Here is a 17,425-nt window from a genome sequence, read left to right on the forward strand (position 1 = left end):
GAGTGTCATCTGTAACAAAATACATAAACAAAAACAGAAAATAAAAACAAAGACAAAAACTTTAAACAAAATATGGCTTATCTGTCCTCCATGCAGACATCCTCGGTTGAAAAGGTCCCGTAATTCCCAACACCACTTGACACTTGAGTCAGGTATAAAATCTTCGACTGCATTGAGAAATCTTCGTTCTAGCTTCACTTTTAAAAATTAATCGGTTTAAAATGCTATAATAATTGCAAATTCCGGCTAAACGGTAGAAGTTACGCACATTTCGTGAAATAAGAAGGTAAGCACTATATAAAACACGGATGCTGAACAATTTTCAGCGATCTCTTAGCAAGGGAAACCTTCTGAAAGGATCAAACAAACCGGAGCGGTTAAAACACGTCCAGAAGGTAAGCACTATATAAAACACGGATGCTGAACAATTTTCAGCGATCTCTTAGCAAGGGAAACCTTCTGAAAGGATCAAACAAACCGGAGCGGTTAAAACACGTCCGCAAGGGTTCATCCTCTCTGCATGAGAAAAATGGCATGATTTAGTTAAGAAGTTCTGCAGCGAATTGTTGCTAATCAGCCGTACAAAAACATAATCGAACGAAATTATTTATAAATGCCTATTTAAAGAGATCTCCATTTGTGTTATCGATTAAGTATTATTTTGAATTTACTGGATTTAATTTGAATTTTGATTATTTGATTTAATCTGAATTTTAATTTTATTTTAATTATTTATTTATTGTTCGTATGTAATATATATTTATATATTAAAGGCTCCGCTGAGAATCTGCCGTATCCGGGTCCGGAATGAATAGTCGAGTCAAATTTTATGATGTGTAGCAAGCTAATGATCTGTTGACAAATAAATGTTTTATTAGTATTGTCTCATACATACCCTTCTGCTATTCTGACTCTTGGCATGACTCGACTCAAGTTGTTGGTTCACTTGATCATGACATGTCTTCCTCAGGCGTCCCAACTTCTCCTACCATTCATATTTGCATCATATATTCTCCTTACACACCTTTCTTCGTTCCTTCACCCAAACCATCCAAGCGTCCCTTTCTTAACCTTACTCGTTTCGGTAATGTTTATTCGAGGAATAAACAATGACTGAACGAATACTATAATTGATATGACCTTAGCATCATTAATTTATTGAGATTAAATATAATTCAGATTTTTTGCCACTGGTTTCACACCCCTTTACGGTTTAAGCCGCGCAACAGTTGTTCGAACGCCCCATCTTGAGATGCATCTCGCAGAAGCATCCACCGCCATAACGCAACATGTGTTGCATTATAGATGATGTTGTAATAGAGTGCGATTATATTAGCTTTCAAAATGCAGAGAGGAATACGAGTATAATATATAAAACATCTAAACTAAAATTCACAAACTGGCCAGCAAAATCCACTGATATACCAGCTCTAAAATTTAGTGACAAGTGAATTCCGCTTTACTGAGAACCTAGTAATACTAAAAAATCTCGGAAACCTTGACAATGTCTATGGTATATCAGTCAGTCCGTATCCTCGATCAAGTTTAAGCAGGCTATCGTCCGCTTAAGCCTTGGTTAGCCCCAAAAGAGTTCCCTTTTTAGACACCGAGGTGCTAGCGGTAACAAATGTCAAATATGACGTTTACGTGATTAATTACGCACTTCCATCTCACCGAAATATACGTAAATTGCATAACTTTATCAGTATGGACTATTATATTCGTCGATCGACGAAGGATGTTGATGTTATTAATTGACAATCAATCTAAAATGGACAAATAGTCTGGTAAGGTTGGTCTGACAGTGTTTTCAGCTGTTTGTTGTTCATATTTTTATAAATAGTGCATTGACTACGGCAAACAAATACTTTTTTTAAATTTAATCAACACCATGCTGTTTGAAGTGGGGAATTTTATCAAAAAATCAACTAAAAATTAATCCCGTTTAAAACATTTGATATTGTGATCGCTCTCAATCTCCTGATGACAGCAGAGAGCACAGATGTACCACTCACGTAGACAGTAATTTGGTTTTACATTAAAATTAAGAACATTCCTCTATTAAAATGAAAGACAACACGTGTAACATTACTAATATCTAGGCTTTCATAGATTATATATATATACGTTCCAAACCGCGCTAAGCTCGACATTACAACCAAGCCTAGCTTTAAATCAACCGATATACAGGGCTTATCTCTGGTAGCATGTAAGTACGAGTATCAATAGTAAATTAGACCACGATAAATATACATATATTACTTATAAAACATGAACGTGCAAACACGATTGTTTGAAACTAAAAGCGTGTTAACGAAATGTCAAGCTGATGACGATCTCGGTGTCAGAGTGGTAAGCTCGTTGGCTCTGGACCCAAAGATAGCATAATACATAATATTATTCAATCTCGTTCAAAACTGAAAATAAAACAAAAGCTATGTTCTATCGCACAACAAAATTTAATCATTTAAAACATTTTTGTACCGTACTGACTGGCGAGAGACCACAAAAGAACCGAAACATTCATTGAAATCTCCTATTGTATGATATTTAGTGAACAGCTCTGAATAGCCAGGTTAATCCTTTCTAACTATGTTCTTCTCTTACTGGCTTCTTTTAGCCTAACAAACAGGCATAGTTTTACGAGTTTTACTGAGTTTTTAGCTGAGACTCTTTTGCTGTGTAAAATACTACGAAGACAACACATTTAAAATGAGGAACACTCTTACAAGCTGTTTGTTGAATTGAATTCACATTCATACGATTCGCGAAAAAAACCTGCTAAAATATGCGATAGCTAGTTCCATTCAACTGTTTACCTGGACTATAAATGAACTCGGGTGAAGCGTCCTACACAGACAAGCATATATATGTATATTGAATTAATACATCGACTGCAATATTGGGTGTTTGTTGGTCTTGAAATAGTATGAATGGAACGATGTCGCCAAGAGGACGCCCACAATCGTGTTTCAAATATAAATAAACCCATTTCAACATCGCAACTACATTTTAATTTGAGAATTATAACCGTTGCAGAAACTACGACCCACGCGCTCTAACCTGCGTTACTACTTTTCCAATAAGATAGGTGGACGTAGAAAAATATAATTAAAAATAGCAGACAGAACTGAATTATGTTAATAATGTATTTGACGAGCGATCGAAACGATTCGAAAATAATCGACTTAATTATACACAAGGAGAAAACTTACTGGTATAGAATACTGTTAATTTATTTAAAATGCAGAAACGGGATTGCAGGCCTTCAACGAATGAATTGACAGAGTTACCAACAAAGTATCAGTTAAAAACGAATGATTTATAAAGATGGCGGAACACGTGTTCACACAAATACTGATATTGTCGTGTTCCGTCATAATATTTATTAGGAAAAGAAGGCGTGTTCTCCATATATTCTGCATGACTAATATTTTATCAGGAAATTGACATGCTATCACTTTTTTAACAGGATCATTTTTCTCCGTGTAGGTCCAATTTTTGAGAAACCTCTCGAAGATGAATATTTGATTTATTAACCACTTAATGCTTTTGAACTTGCGGTGTTCGCGGACGGCGCGTGTATCGTACCGCGACAACCCGAACACTGCTCGCGTCTTTTGACTTGTATAAACAAACGAACTGCGCTCGCCAGATTTTTTTATTGTTTTTATTTTTTATTATGGTTAGTCGTGTTTTATTTTTTTGAATATGTTAAGTTTTTTAATATTTTTAATGCTTCTGTTTTGTTTTTTTTTTGAACTGGTCAATTTTAAATTATGTTAACTCTTTATAAAAAATAAAATAACCTGATGTTTTTAGTTTCATTTTTGTTAAAAAAAACCGAGTATTGAGTGGTTAACGCTTACATTTCATAATTTCGTGTTTAAATACATCTATTTGAATTTGGATGACATTACAACAGTTAATACACGAAATAAATGTCAATCCTACCCGAGCGGTATTTGCCGACGTTAGTAGAGTAGTCTACTCCAGTACATTTTTAAAATTTTACTAAGACATTTTAAAATACATAGAAGTTTTTTAGTAAACAAACTTTGTTATTTTTTTTTCAACACAATATTTATGTCAACCGACTTTATACGTCATTATTTGTAAGTTACGAATACTTGTATCACACAAAAGACGTAATAATATTATGTAAAACACGAGGGTGTTAATGTTTACTTTGACGTTTCGAAACATTTGGTTTGACTTTACAGGACTCTAAAATAAAAATTAAGACAGGACACATCTCGAGGTCTTTAGCGTAATAAGTTGATGCTTGGTTAAGGATCGGAATATAATATATTTTTTAAATATAATTTATAATTAAGAGCACTAAGCTGATTAGTGTCTATTTATTAATTTACTAGCTGTACCCCGCCCGATGGCGTTGTTTAAAAAAAAAGCATGTTACCTTTCACAGGTGACATCTTTATAATATAGGTATATAAAAACACACGCGTATTCGAATGCAAAACTGTGTCGAAATTTCAAAGCAATCGGTGAGAACTTTCGGAAATTTAATATTTTGAATAGAAGATTTAGCTCTCCACTATACATATACATTAAACGCATAGATACAATATGTAAAAGGTACACGCAATAAAAGTTTAAAAGCAGAAGAAAAGAATATGTCAAGAAAAAACATATTAAATAGACTGCAAGCGAAGAAAAATAATCACAGAGAGCATAATATATAAATATCTAATGATCGCAGTATGTTCAATATTTATTTGGCAAACACACCAAAGACGAACAGAACAGGAATGCATAAATATTTCCAATAAGGCAGGCGTGCTACATTGTTGTTCATTAACATTGCGAATCAAAGTTGGAAGTAAGGTAGGTATAACTGTTTGTAATTACAATCACCCATTGTTTGTAGAAACATTTAATTTGATGTGCATACAACTGAAATTTATTGCTTTATCATCATTTCATCAGGACAACACTGATCTAGCTATTGTACCAAAGCGGACATCACTTCAATATCAAGCAAACATTAAAATGATGTCAGCTAAAAGTAGAAGGGGTGAAGATATTTGCCTAAAATGAATAACAAAGTTTCGGGACTACTACGGCTGTTGGAAAACATTTTTTTTACATTAATTCCCTTTATGAAAGACTTGACCTTTCTGCCATAGATCTAGACCAGAGGTTCCCAAACTTTTTTGCCCCGTAGACCACTTGCCAGAATTTTTTTTTTTCCGTAGACCCCCTGCCTGCCGAATATTGAATTTTCCTGAAACTATTAACATCCCATGTGATAATCATTTATTTTTTTCGTAAAAAAATTCCCTTCCCTTGCCTGTCCAACAACCGGGTGGCGGTATAGTTCCTCTGTCTTTACACTGTGCAGACAGGGGCGCCCTTTTGAGGTATTACACCAAATGAAAATGAAGCAGGATAAGCAACGGGAATTTCTTTCTGTAGCTGCCCTACAAGACTGCCCCTTGAGTTCTTTGTCAGTGCTTATTCCGGTCAGTTCTTCTTGTCACATGATATCCGATTCTTCAACGTTCCATTTTCATAATCAAAATGTCCTCAAACATAGTTTTGAAGTCTGTGTGAAGTGCATTTAAATGTTGGACGTCATTATTACCCTGGACGTTTTTCAATAACAAGTTGGGGAACTAGGAAAATTCGCGGCTTCCAATGTGCAATGTTTTTCTTGAATATATTAATTCTGAAAAGGAAAGTAGACTCTATTTATATACCTCAATTAACAACTTTACGAAATATAAAAATATAAAATAAGTTATTTCTCAATCTATTATATTTGTGTTAGGACTATTGTGTCATTTACGGAACTTCTAAATGTTGACTTGAGGTAAATGGGGGTCCGCTCGTATGTACCCCCATTTGAATCTCGTGGACCCCCAATTTTTTTTCTCGCTGACATAGACCCCCAGCAAGCCGATATCGATCCCCTGGGGGTCCACATAGACCACTTTGGGAACCTCTGATCTAGACCATAAATATGTACTTCTGGTTCCATGGTAACTCAGGACAGTGGCAACTCAACAACAATTTTGAAAAATGATATAAATTCATTAAAAGTGATGAAAAACTAGGTTAAGTCAGGTTAGGTTTATAGGCCAGTTTTTTGTTTTGTTTTTTTAATGACTATCACTTTCCAAACGTGTGTTGAATTACCATTGTCCTTGGCTAGGGATGGAGAACGGGAACCCACCTCCTGGATTCTTGTCCTACCAGCCCAATCGTCTTTTGTCTTATTTTAACTTACTTGGTGTAGATCCTCTACATTAGTCGCCGTGATTTGTTTTATAATTTTATGCACTACTACATGTACATGTAACTGTGAATTTCCATAAAATAAATAAACAGATACATTTCAGTTTATTTATTCAGTTTCTCACTCCAAAATATTATATATCACGTGGCAATGCTAGATTGATTGTCGAAATACACACCTCTAAAAATGGCACAAAGAAAAATGGTTTCTCTAAAAAAAAATAACGATTTTCTGTTATCATAAAGTAATCTATTACACATGATTTGTTTGTTATCTCAGGTTCGTTTAGTGACTGTCTCGCAAATTTAATGTTATCTACAAAGTACACGAGATCGGGAGAGTTCAGGTAAGTAGTTGCACATTGACATAAAGCGAATAAAAAGTTTTTTTTTTTTTTTAATTTTTCATACGGGAGACTTTTATTGCATTTATAAGGCTTCATAAAATATTACCACAAAAGGGTCGCCTCGATGGTTCATGAAAAAACGGACAGTTATTTTATCGATAGTTGCTCGACTTTTCTCTACTTTCAATAAATATAATATCCATAGTAATAATAATAATTGGATGACTTGTATAGCGCCGTTTTTGTGCAAAATCACCTCAAGGGCGCTGCATTATATATATAAACCTTCCGGAAGAAATTCTCTAAATGATAGTGAAAAGCCTGTCAAACTCCGTTGCTGAGTTTAGAAGAACTAAGCGCACAACAGACGGACGTTGATAATGACTTTGTTTTATTCTATTTAGAGATATAAAAAACTGTCAGTCACCCAGTTACCGTTGCTATAATGTATAAACTGAGATAAGGACGTAGTCCTCAAATAATGGATGCTTTTTAAATCCATTGAAATGTACTCAATTTGAATTTGAGTGAGTTTGTAGAGTGTCTGTCGATGTCGTTTTATCTTATCTTGGTGACAATCTCTTGGATCATTTAATATTCAGAATAAGATACATCATACGCAGATACACACATACCTACATAATCACACAAATGACGCAATGTGTATAAAACACGAGGGTGTAATAATTGTTAACTTTTGAATTTGAATAATTTGGTTATACTTTATTTACCAAAACAAATCACGGATGTAATTTTTTTTTAGTTATTTTAAAGCAGGTGGATTTTGGCAAAACAAGAGAAGACCTACAAAAATATCTAGTCAATATAAGAGTACCTTCTCGACACGCTATACATAAGGACCTATTTCAATGTCATGTTCTACAGACAAATTATGAAGCAAACTCGCGATTTCCTCACCTACATATGTAGTTTAGCTAACAAATATCTACAAATGATATTGACATTTTTAACATAACAAATTTGATGTTTAAAACGTACCTAATTTTTTCATGTAAAATTATTATTTTAGATTTTTTTTACTTTTGAAATAATGGCGTACAGAGCTCCGGGCCAAGAAAGACCCTTTCTCTTTCATCATGATTTAAATTAATAGGTTGTTGAAAGATAGATGTAATTTAGGTTTTGTGAAAAATTATTTGCAAAGAAACATGACTGCAATACGGGGCTAGAAAATATTAGATTGAATATGAAGTGTCTTGTAAGATAATACAGAATTAATTAAATGTGTAAGCCCATTCAGCGGACCGAAATTAAAACACTGAATATATAAATTTAAAAATTGGTCATGAGAAGCAAAAAAGTGCCGCCGAAAAACTACAAGCACTTTTAATAATAACAAAAGTATTCTAACGAAATACCACAGTTGCATCAGGTCCTATTCCTATTCAACAGGACTTTTAAACCATATTTCAACGTCTCTAATAAGAATGAATGTAAAATGGTTACATTATCTAGTCTAATTAATGAATGATTATTATTAGATAAAGAGTTATTGTTCTTGGTAAACTCGCCATTAAAACAGGGCAATCAAAACGAATAAACTTCGCGATTCATAGCCGACCTTTCTCAGAAAGATGGGTTCGCCTGGTCGTTAAAATCTCACGTCCGAACAGTTGTTCAGAATGTTCAGATTGCCTTACTTCTTTACTACTGTAATTCGAAATATTATAAAGTAATTAGGTATTATAACGCAAATGGGTAATTCTAATACTTTTTTTCTCAATATTCACTGGTTCAAAGGCCAGTATTTTTAGCACGTTTTCAAAGTCCGTATTTTGCAGCACTTTGAACATGCGTTACTTTGAGAAAACTGATTTACAATTTTAGCGCTACAACATTCACCGATCCGGAGCGTTTAGATTTATATTATGACTGATCCATTCCTCCTACACAAGCAAAGATTATGAAATAGTTTTTTAGTTATTACTATTGCAAACAAATTGGCTAAATAAAATAATTAAATTATATAAATCGCAATTTGGTTACATTTCACTTTTCACTCTATTAGCCAATAGCATAACACATCAAAAAACAAAATATTTACGTAGATAGTCTATTCTGAGTAGGTACTATTCTTAGTATCTATAATAACTCGGTAGTGTAGGTATATATGATGGAAATGTTTAATATAAACAACCTTTATAAAACATACAACATTAAGAGGCCGGATATAATATAATTAAAAAAAAAACAAGAAGCAAAGAATAATAATAATATTTGGCTAATTTACATAGCGCCGTTTTCTTGAGAAATCACCTCAAGGGAAGGAGGAAATATTATACATTTTGAATAAAATTCATTCAACGAGGGTTACTTGTAAAGCACGGGTTGGTGGTAAATTCCCTCCAGGGCGTTTTACGGTTTTTTATAACTACAGAAAATCCAGATTATTCCAGAAAAAAACTCTGGAACAGTGAACTCAAATCAAATCTGCCTAAGGTATTTTTGTTCACAACGCCTAGGTCAACACAGTTATGTTCAGTTCGCATAATCTTTGAAATTGTAGTCATTATTTAGTTAGTTTCTTTGCCTCTACTGGAAAATTAGATTTTATGACCCTTCCTACAAAAGAAATCTGCTGATAAATAATTAATCAACATGTGGTTTTCATAACTGTTAAATTTATTGATTGTATCAAAATGGTTGAACAATATTCTCCTCTTCATGTGGGAATAAGCGTAGTAATAATGAAATAACAAAACTTTTGAAAAATACATAATTTTGCGTTTATTGAAAAATTATTTTTGAGTCACGTGTTGTTTAACGAATTTTACAACAAACGGCAGATTGGTGACGGTGAACTCATAGACCTTCCCTCCGTGCTCCGTGCAACATCTGGCTGGAAGAATTCGGTGTGGGAACCGGAGAAAAAGGACAAGATAAATCCAAATAAAGGCTAAAAGGACTTGCCGAGTCTGGCGACCGCACCTTCCGTTCGCCACGCAGTTTCAAGTTGCCGGACCACGCACCAAAGTCTCAAAGATCTACATTGAGACCAGGGTTCATTTTTTATAGATGTGGAATCCCCTTTTAGTAGGTGGCACCTAAGCTGGGTTGGGTGTGGGTTTAGAGTCTCCGGGAATCGAGAAACAAAGGACCCCTGATGTAATTATAATATCGACTGCTGCAAGCCAAAAATGGTGAAAGACTCAACTCTCACAAGGATAAAAATGGCCCTGTTAGAAAGGTGAGAGCACGCCAATTTCCTGATAAAATATTAGTCATTCAGAATAAATCGAGAACACGTGTTCATTTCCTAATTAATACCATGAAGGCATTCGACAATATCAGTATATCAATATTTGTATGAACACTTGTTCCGCCGTCCTCATAAAACATGTGCTTTTAAGAGGAAGCTACAAGCCAAAAATGTGTATATTCTTGGTATAGCTTATATTGTAAGTAATAGACATTAAAATCGCTTGACAATCGGAGTCTAGAAACGTCCGATTTCAAGCACAAAACTGGTTTTTATTTATTTTGTAAATAATTTTATAAGAAAGCAAAAAATTTTATCAAGTGAAACTGTCACAGATAATCTTAGCGAAAATACTGTATTTTTTTAAAGTTGTTTCCTTTACGCGTTCATACATTTCTATTGTAAAAACTTTTTTTTGTAGTTTACATTTATATTTTTTATTGAATAATTTTTTTTATTTATATTCTACTCAAGCGAAACGATAGGAAAACCTTCAATTTATCTAAAGCATATTTTTGGTATTCATAATGTACACCAATTTGTTATATAGATTAATCAAAATAGTGATTTAGCATTAAGCTTCCCTTAACTGATACTTAGAAACTCTATCAGTTCATTCGTTTTATATCAGTAGGTACGTTTTCTCCGCAGTAAAAAATGGTGTAAATCATATTAATCTTAATTTTCCATTTATGAAACAAGAACAAATCAAATACGTTCCTATTAACATTCACAGTAGTTATTCTATTCGTACCTAATTTACACAAAGCTATTTCATTATTTTTGTTTTCGTGAAGGTAGGAATTTATCACTATTCTTTCGATATTATTTAGTATGATATTTTTATGATACTATTTTTTGTGTTTCTTTGGAGTTCTACATTAAAAAAGTACATACGAGGCATATCCAGAAAGTACTGAGGCTCTCACGACCGAATGAATTTTATTTTCGATATGTTGGCTACACTTACGTGTAGCCTGACTCTTCCCCTCCGCAACGAGACCTGTTCAAGGTCAGTACGTTGAGAAGTGTCAACGCGACAACACGTTTCGTGAAAAATGTCAATCCAATCTCCCGCCAAATGCGAAATATGCGGCGTCATCCGTAATCTCGTTTGGAATGAAAAACCTCCGTTTGAGGTTTATAATGAGGTTAAAACTGCATATGGTGATAAAGCTATGAATTGTACGAGTGTGTACAAGTGGTATCGCGAGTTTAAAAACGGTTCTCACCTCTTCACCCTCCACCAAAAAGTTCAAAACCACAATTTCAGCCAATAAAATCGTGGCCTCCGTGTTTTGGGACTGTCAAGGCATAATTTTGATTGAATATCTGCCTCAAGTGGAGACCATCAACTTTGCAAGATACTGTGAGACCCTAAAAAAATTGCGGAAGGCGATTCATAACAAGAGGAGAGGCATGCTGACAAAGGGAGTCAGCCTGCTGCACGACAATACCAGACCACACACGGCCAACGCCACGAAGGAACTGCTTGCTTCGTTTAAATGGGATATCCTGAACCACCCCGCGCATTCCCTTAAGCTAGCACCTTCAGATTATTATCTCTTTACCTCCCTGAAGCTGTACATGGGTGGAAAAAGGTTTTCAACCGAGGAGGAGGTAAAGGAGGAGGTGGAGAAGTGGACGAAGGGGTTGGCGGGAAACTTCTTGGAGGAAGGCATCAAAAATTGATACCCCGCTTCACAACCTGCATTGAGAGGAATGGCGACTATGTCTAAAAATAGCTTACATATGGACTACGGTAATCATGTAATTTTTTTGTTTCAATAAAAAGATTTGTAACCTACAAAAATTCAGTACACTTACTTTCTGGATACGCCTCGTATATATAAATTTAAATATAAATAAAAAGGTGGGTATTATAGTAAACGGATATTACGCGTAAAAATAACTATTATTTTATGCGTGACACGTGTTTCGCCTTCTGAAGGCACTGTAAAACCGTGGTGCAACCACTGACAATAATATCGAAGGCAGATGCTTATTGCTATTGAAATAACAGAATAATATTAAGGCGATGCACTACGTCGTGTAATAGTTTAAATCGAGCCGCCATCAATAACACTCCTTACGTAGATGGCGATAAGGCTTAAATTCCCACTTAACACCATTCAGCTGTTTTGATTTAGGCAAGAAAAAAACATGGCCAAAAAGTGCCTTTAATTTTATTTTGTGGATGTTCAGGCATAAATATTTGAATGTTTTCCGATCATTTTATAAATAACTTAATTTGCCACATTATACAATAAAACCATAACCGAAAATGGGTTCGTAAGTAGGAAATTTTGAACTTTAAAGCAGTTTTCATAGGCCATATAAATTTATTTTTTTGGCTTATAAAAAGACTTATGTAAAAAATACTCGATTATTTCAAAGGCCAAGATGTATTATACTCGCGGTATTTATTTAAAGCTTCTGAAACATTTCTAGGCGACCAAATTTTCAAACCAAAAACACATGATTTTGAATTAATACGTAGTGCATCGCCTTAAATTAATATTCATATCTAATGTCCTTTATTACAATTCCGAAGGAATTGCAAAATTGAACAATAATAATGCTGTCAATATTTATGTTCGTTTCTCCTCGAGTATAACGGTAATGAGTAATGACTTTTCCATAAAATCCGTCAATGCACGTCTGAGAAATGGCATAAAGAAACCGAAGTCAATTTTTTTATAATAAATAAAATTATATACTTTTATCAAACAATATTATTACAAAAACAAAATACACAATCATGTATCATGTGGAAATAAATAATAGTAATCCCACTACACTTGACCATAAGTGTTTTTCTGCACAAAATGTATGAATTAGGTACCATATCATTATATTAATTAAAAGCATTTCAGCAAAACATGCCATTGGCAGAGAGCTATCGGCTATCGGCGTGATATACACTTTTTGAGGATTATAAAAATCACTCACCGATAATTGAGATAAGATAGAAATAAGTATATAATAATATTATGTAGCCCACAAAGGTTTCTAGTCTCAAATATATACTATTCATAATCATTGGAGGGATAGTTATACCTACGCGTTGTACTAGAAATTGTACATAGAATTCGCAGTGCAAATTTCATGTAGATACCCAAGCTTACCGTTCGAGATTTATTGATGCTTCAGGCAATCAGATGTCTGGATTATGTATAAAATATAATACCTACTAGTACAAATATTTGTATTGATATTCCGATAGTGTTCACTACATCAAAAAATACTGAAGCGGGAATTTTTTTACATTAGCTCTACCTACACAGGAGGCCTTGAGAAAAAAAATCCTCAGGGCCTATGTCATCTTAGGGTGTGGTGTTAGGGTTGTTTTTAGGGAAATGTTGCTGTGTGGGGGTGTTTTTAGGGAAAGGAAGGAGAGGATGTTCTGGGAAAGAAAAAGGTATCAGGGGTGGGTAGGAATTTGGGGGTCAATTTGTCCAAGAGTGACGGACGTATGAATCCATCCCTCCCACTGCGGAGCAAGGCGATGGGTCGAGAGAGAGTCCGGCTGGAGGGGTCAAAAGATCTCCCTGAACCAGTCTTTACCGATCGGAAAACGTATCCGCCGCCAAGACCTAGACAAACCTCACCCCATGAAGTAAATATATGTAATAGTTAGGTTAGGTTTAAATTTTCAAATCCAACCCAAAAAAATATGTGGTTAGCGATATAATATATCACATATACCCACAACTACCAAACACTGATGTATTAGAGCTATTTGTAGGGTAGGTACCTATTTTTAAAACACAGGTTTTATAGTTATTCGTGAGTACATATTTGTTGAACGGTCGAGGGTGGACAATATGTTCTTGATGTGGAAATTTGTAGAGTGGGATTCTGACGCCAATCGAAAATTGTAATATTATAAAGGAAAGAATAACAGAGAGCTGTAAGGATTTATAGAAATATATTCTCAATGGCAATCTATGGCAAAAGCAGGATGGTTCAAAGGTTTAAAAAAGCACTAAGGTCCAGGGTCCAGGAGCATGTGGTTCACATTATGTATAGCTAACTACTAATACGTATTTTAGAAACACTAGATGTCAGGGTCAAAAACATGTCCAAAAAGCAATTACAAATACATAATAATATTTTTGTAATTACTTCATATTATTCATACTACTAAATTTAATAACATTTAAATGAAATCCTCAGCACGGGAGATCCCATTGAGGATATCATTACCTCTATTTTTACAAAAAAAATAACGATAATAAAACTATATTATTATTATATTATTTAGGTAATTGGTACAGCATGAGCTAAGGGTAATAATAAGATCCCATGACAATAAAGTCAATGAATTTCATACAAAACTTGCAAAAATAGATCGCATCGATCCACACATTATGCATCAAGTGACCTCCCAGGTAAGCATGGTCCTGTATATTAACTGTATGTACAGAATACAAATAAATAATGATATATGTACATTCTAACGCAGTATAATGTTCATTGGTCAAATTCAGTGTACATAATATAGTTTTGTATTAGCGATCGACGAACCGGTTGATGCAATCTGTTAGTCATAAGTTGATAAAAGTTTGCGTAGTCTATAGTTAGTAATAAGATTGTAGAAATGTATATAAATAAAAAATGTTCGTTTGTTCAAAATGTTAAATCTCCAAAAGTTCTTCACTGATTGCTTTTAAATTTTGACACAACTTTGCATTCAAATACGCGTGTATCTCATCAAAATGACAATACAATACATTTTGGTGAAAAAAAAATTTGGTTAAATAAGTTACATAGGTAACTATTTAACCTAGTTTTTGTTTAATCACTTTTAATGACATCACTTTTTAAAGGTGTGTTGAATTATCATTTCGATGAGATATCATGGAACCTTTTTATATACCTATATTACATAGATGTCACCTGTGGCAGGTAAAAATATACTTCGTTTGAAAAACGTCTGTTATTTTATTTTATTTTTATTTATTTATTTAACGCCCAGAGGGCTTTTACATGGTTGGTAGTATCATTTTAATTTGACAGATACTTTGAAACATAAAAAATAAGAATAAAATTACATTTGATAAAAGCTATGTAACAAGTCATACAAAAACAAGAAACAAAAACAGAAAATGACAGCTATTTGTAGGTTTACATGATGTGTTTAGGAGTATTGTTAAAATAAATGTTTTAAATGATCCACAAAACTTGCCAAGTTGGTATTGAATATGTCAACATCACCCAAGTAATGATTTCCCATGGTGTGAAGTCGTTGTATCGGAGAGTGGGCAATGTAGTTACGCTTATGTGTGTTAGACAAACATGCTTTTTTTTCGAAAACAGCGCCATTTATTGGACGTAAAAGCAACACGAGTTATTGTTTCTCTATCTGCAGACAGACTGAGCAACAGTAATGCTAATATTTGTACAGCGGCCTTGAGGTGTTTTTTCACAAAAACGGCGATATCCAAATCATCCAAATACATATTATTATTATTATCTCCATGTATAGTTAGCAATAACATGGATCATTGCAGAAAGGTATGGTATTTAAATGTATTATACTATACAAGTCATCCAAGTATTATTTAATTATTATTATAGCTTCACTGTCATGGTGTACAGAAATTATTGGTACTTTCATGATATGATTTTACATTAGATTCATGGAATATTGCATGAAAAGTGATATTTTGTATTTTTGAAATATATATTTCAAAATGTCATTTATTAATTGTAAAATCAGAATAAAAACTAGGTGGAAGACACGTGCAAATAAAAAAAGTTTAAAAAATTTGAATGCCTTTGAATGCCTTTTCCCGTCAAATAAAAATGTCAAACTGCTAAATTAGGAAGTCAAGCGTAACCTTACATATGAATGTAATATTGTTTCGAAATCAGCGTTACTTAAGTGTTTCCATAGAAATGAAACATTGTACTGTCAAACTGTACGCCAAAAAATATAATATTGGGTATAAATCTGAATGAACGAAAAGAATATCACCGGAAAAATTGTAAATGTCTACTGATGTTTCATTGAATAATTCAATATTCAGTGGAAATAATGATAGCAAAATCTAGAATACTTATTTACGATGTTATCTTGCGGTCAGAGATAGGTTAGTACCTTCAACAAGCTGCCATAAATCATCCGAACCAGAAAATAATATTATCAGAAAAGATAGTCAAAAGTTGACAACAGTGTACAAAAGTTGATGGTTTTTGCCTAAAATGCAAACCGAAGTACTTAAAATGCCAACTTTCTGAAATTTAAAAGGCAAAGTAAATCAAATAGCGAAACAAAGATTTACATTTTTATCAATGCATACAAATGAAATTCAACATTACATATTCACCGCTGACGGAATATTTTTACACACCTGAGTTTACTTGTAAAACAGGGTATTATTTTAAATTTGGAACATATTTTATTATGCAGGGTGTCTGGGGGTAAAGTGCACCAATTTCGGGCGGTGATTCTACATGATTTTAGAAGTAGAAAAGATAGATAACATTTTTCGAAATTCCAATGTTGTAAGGTAGTTTTAAGGTTAAAAAGTTGAATTGTTTGTATGTGATAATAAATATTCTTACATAGAAAAATATTTTAGTAAGGGAAAAAAAAGTTTCGAAAAAAGTTTTTTGTCTTTTTTACTTCTACCATCGTGTAGATTCACCTTCCGAAGTTAGTGGAACTTACCCCCGGACACCCTATAGGTACAATATGTATACTTAATTATTATGTGGGTGGTTACACATAACTCATAACATTGTAAATCAATTCCAAGTAAGTAAGTACTAATAATAATAATAATAAATATACATTTTTCCTCGTTGTTAAAAAATAAAATACTTTGAGAAGGCCTGATTTGGGCAAATTGTCAAAATTCAGCACTGCAGTTACGAAATTTGTGGCTTACAAGCTCTGGGAGCGACTAAACCAAAATACATCGTAGAAATAAAATGCTTACAGAGAAAATGTTTGATATTATTGTGAAAAATTTAAAGCTGCAGTCCCCAATAGGCAATTCATACACGAAAACATTATGCGCGCACCCGTACTGTGTGGGTGACGGCGTAACAAAAATAAACAACGAATGTTGAATGAGTCTGTGTTCCAAGAACTCTGTGCATTTATCAAACTTGGACTTACCTCTTTAGTTGTTCCGTCCTGATTCAAGAAAAACAACACACTCTAAAGCTATTTGTAACTTTTAGACAAACTTTGCGACACTTTGAAAGCACTAAAACGGCCAATACAAACGAGAAAAGCACTACACCGCTACACACGCGCACCGCTTGACAATAAACCGAAGTACCAAAGCACGATACGCGATACGCGGGGGACTGGGTGGTGGGGAGAACTTATGAATGAAATGGTTCGAACTGAACACACCGACACACACCATCACCAGCCACAAGTGGCCGCCATTTACGCCGTCAGCGCTGCGGCGGTTGAAATCTGAACCAATCTGCAAGGCGCCAAACGCAACTTATTTGAAAATGTCATAGTTTCTCTTTGAAGGACTAGAATTCTTTTATTTCAACATATCTGTCAATTTATGGAAATCTATCTACATAAACAAGGTTGTCGCGGGTGGGCGGCGTAGAATATATA

The 17,425-nt window shown here is 33.9% G+C and overlaps 1 protein-coding gene across 1 annotated transcript in view; it reads right to left on the reverse strand.

Moving 5' to 3' along the window:
- Positions 1–17,182, reverse strand: part of pnt (ETS transcription factor pointed) — a 324,499-nt gene extending 307,317 nt beyond the window's left edge. Inside the window, exon 1 of the mRNA XM_089640996.1 lies at positions 16,961–17,182. The gene's annotated coding sequence lies outside the window, so the exon portion shown is untranslated. The remainder of the gene's footprint in view (positions 1–16,960) is intronic.
- Positions 17,183–17,425: the final 243 nt, after the last annotated feature.

Source organism: Hesperophylax consimilis, chromosome 16 (genome assembly GCF_061612785.1).
Source record: "Hesperophylax consimilis isolate HC1 chromosome 16, BYU_Hcon_1.0, whole genome shotgun sequence".
In the NCBI taxonomy this organism is placed as follows: domain Eukaryota; kingdom Metazoa; phylum Arthropoda; class Insecta; order Trichoptera; family Limnephilidae; genus Hesperophylax; species Hesperophylax consimilis.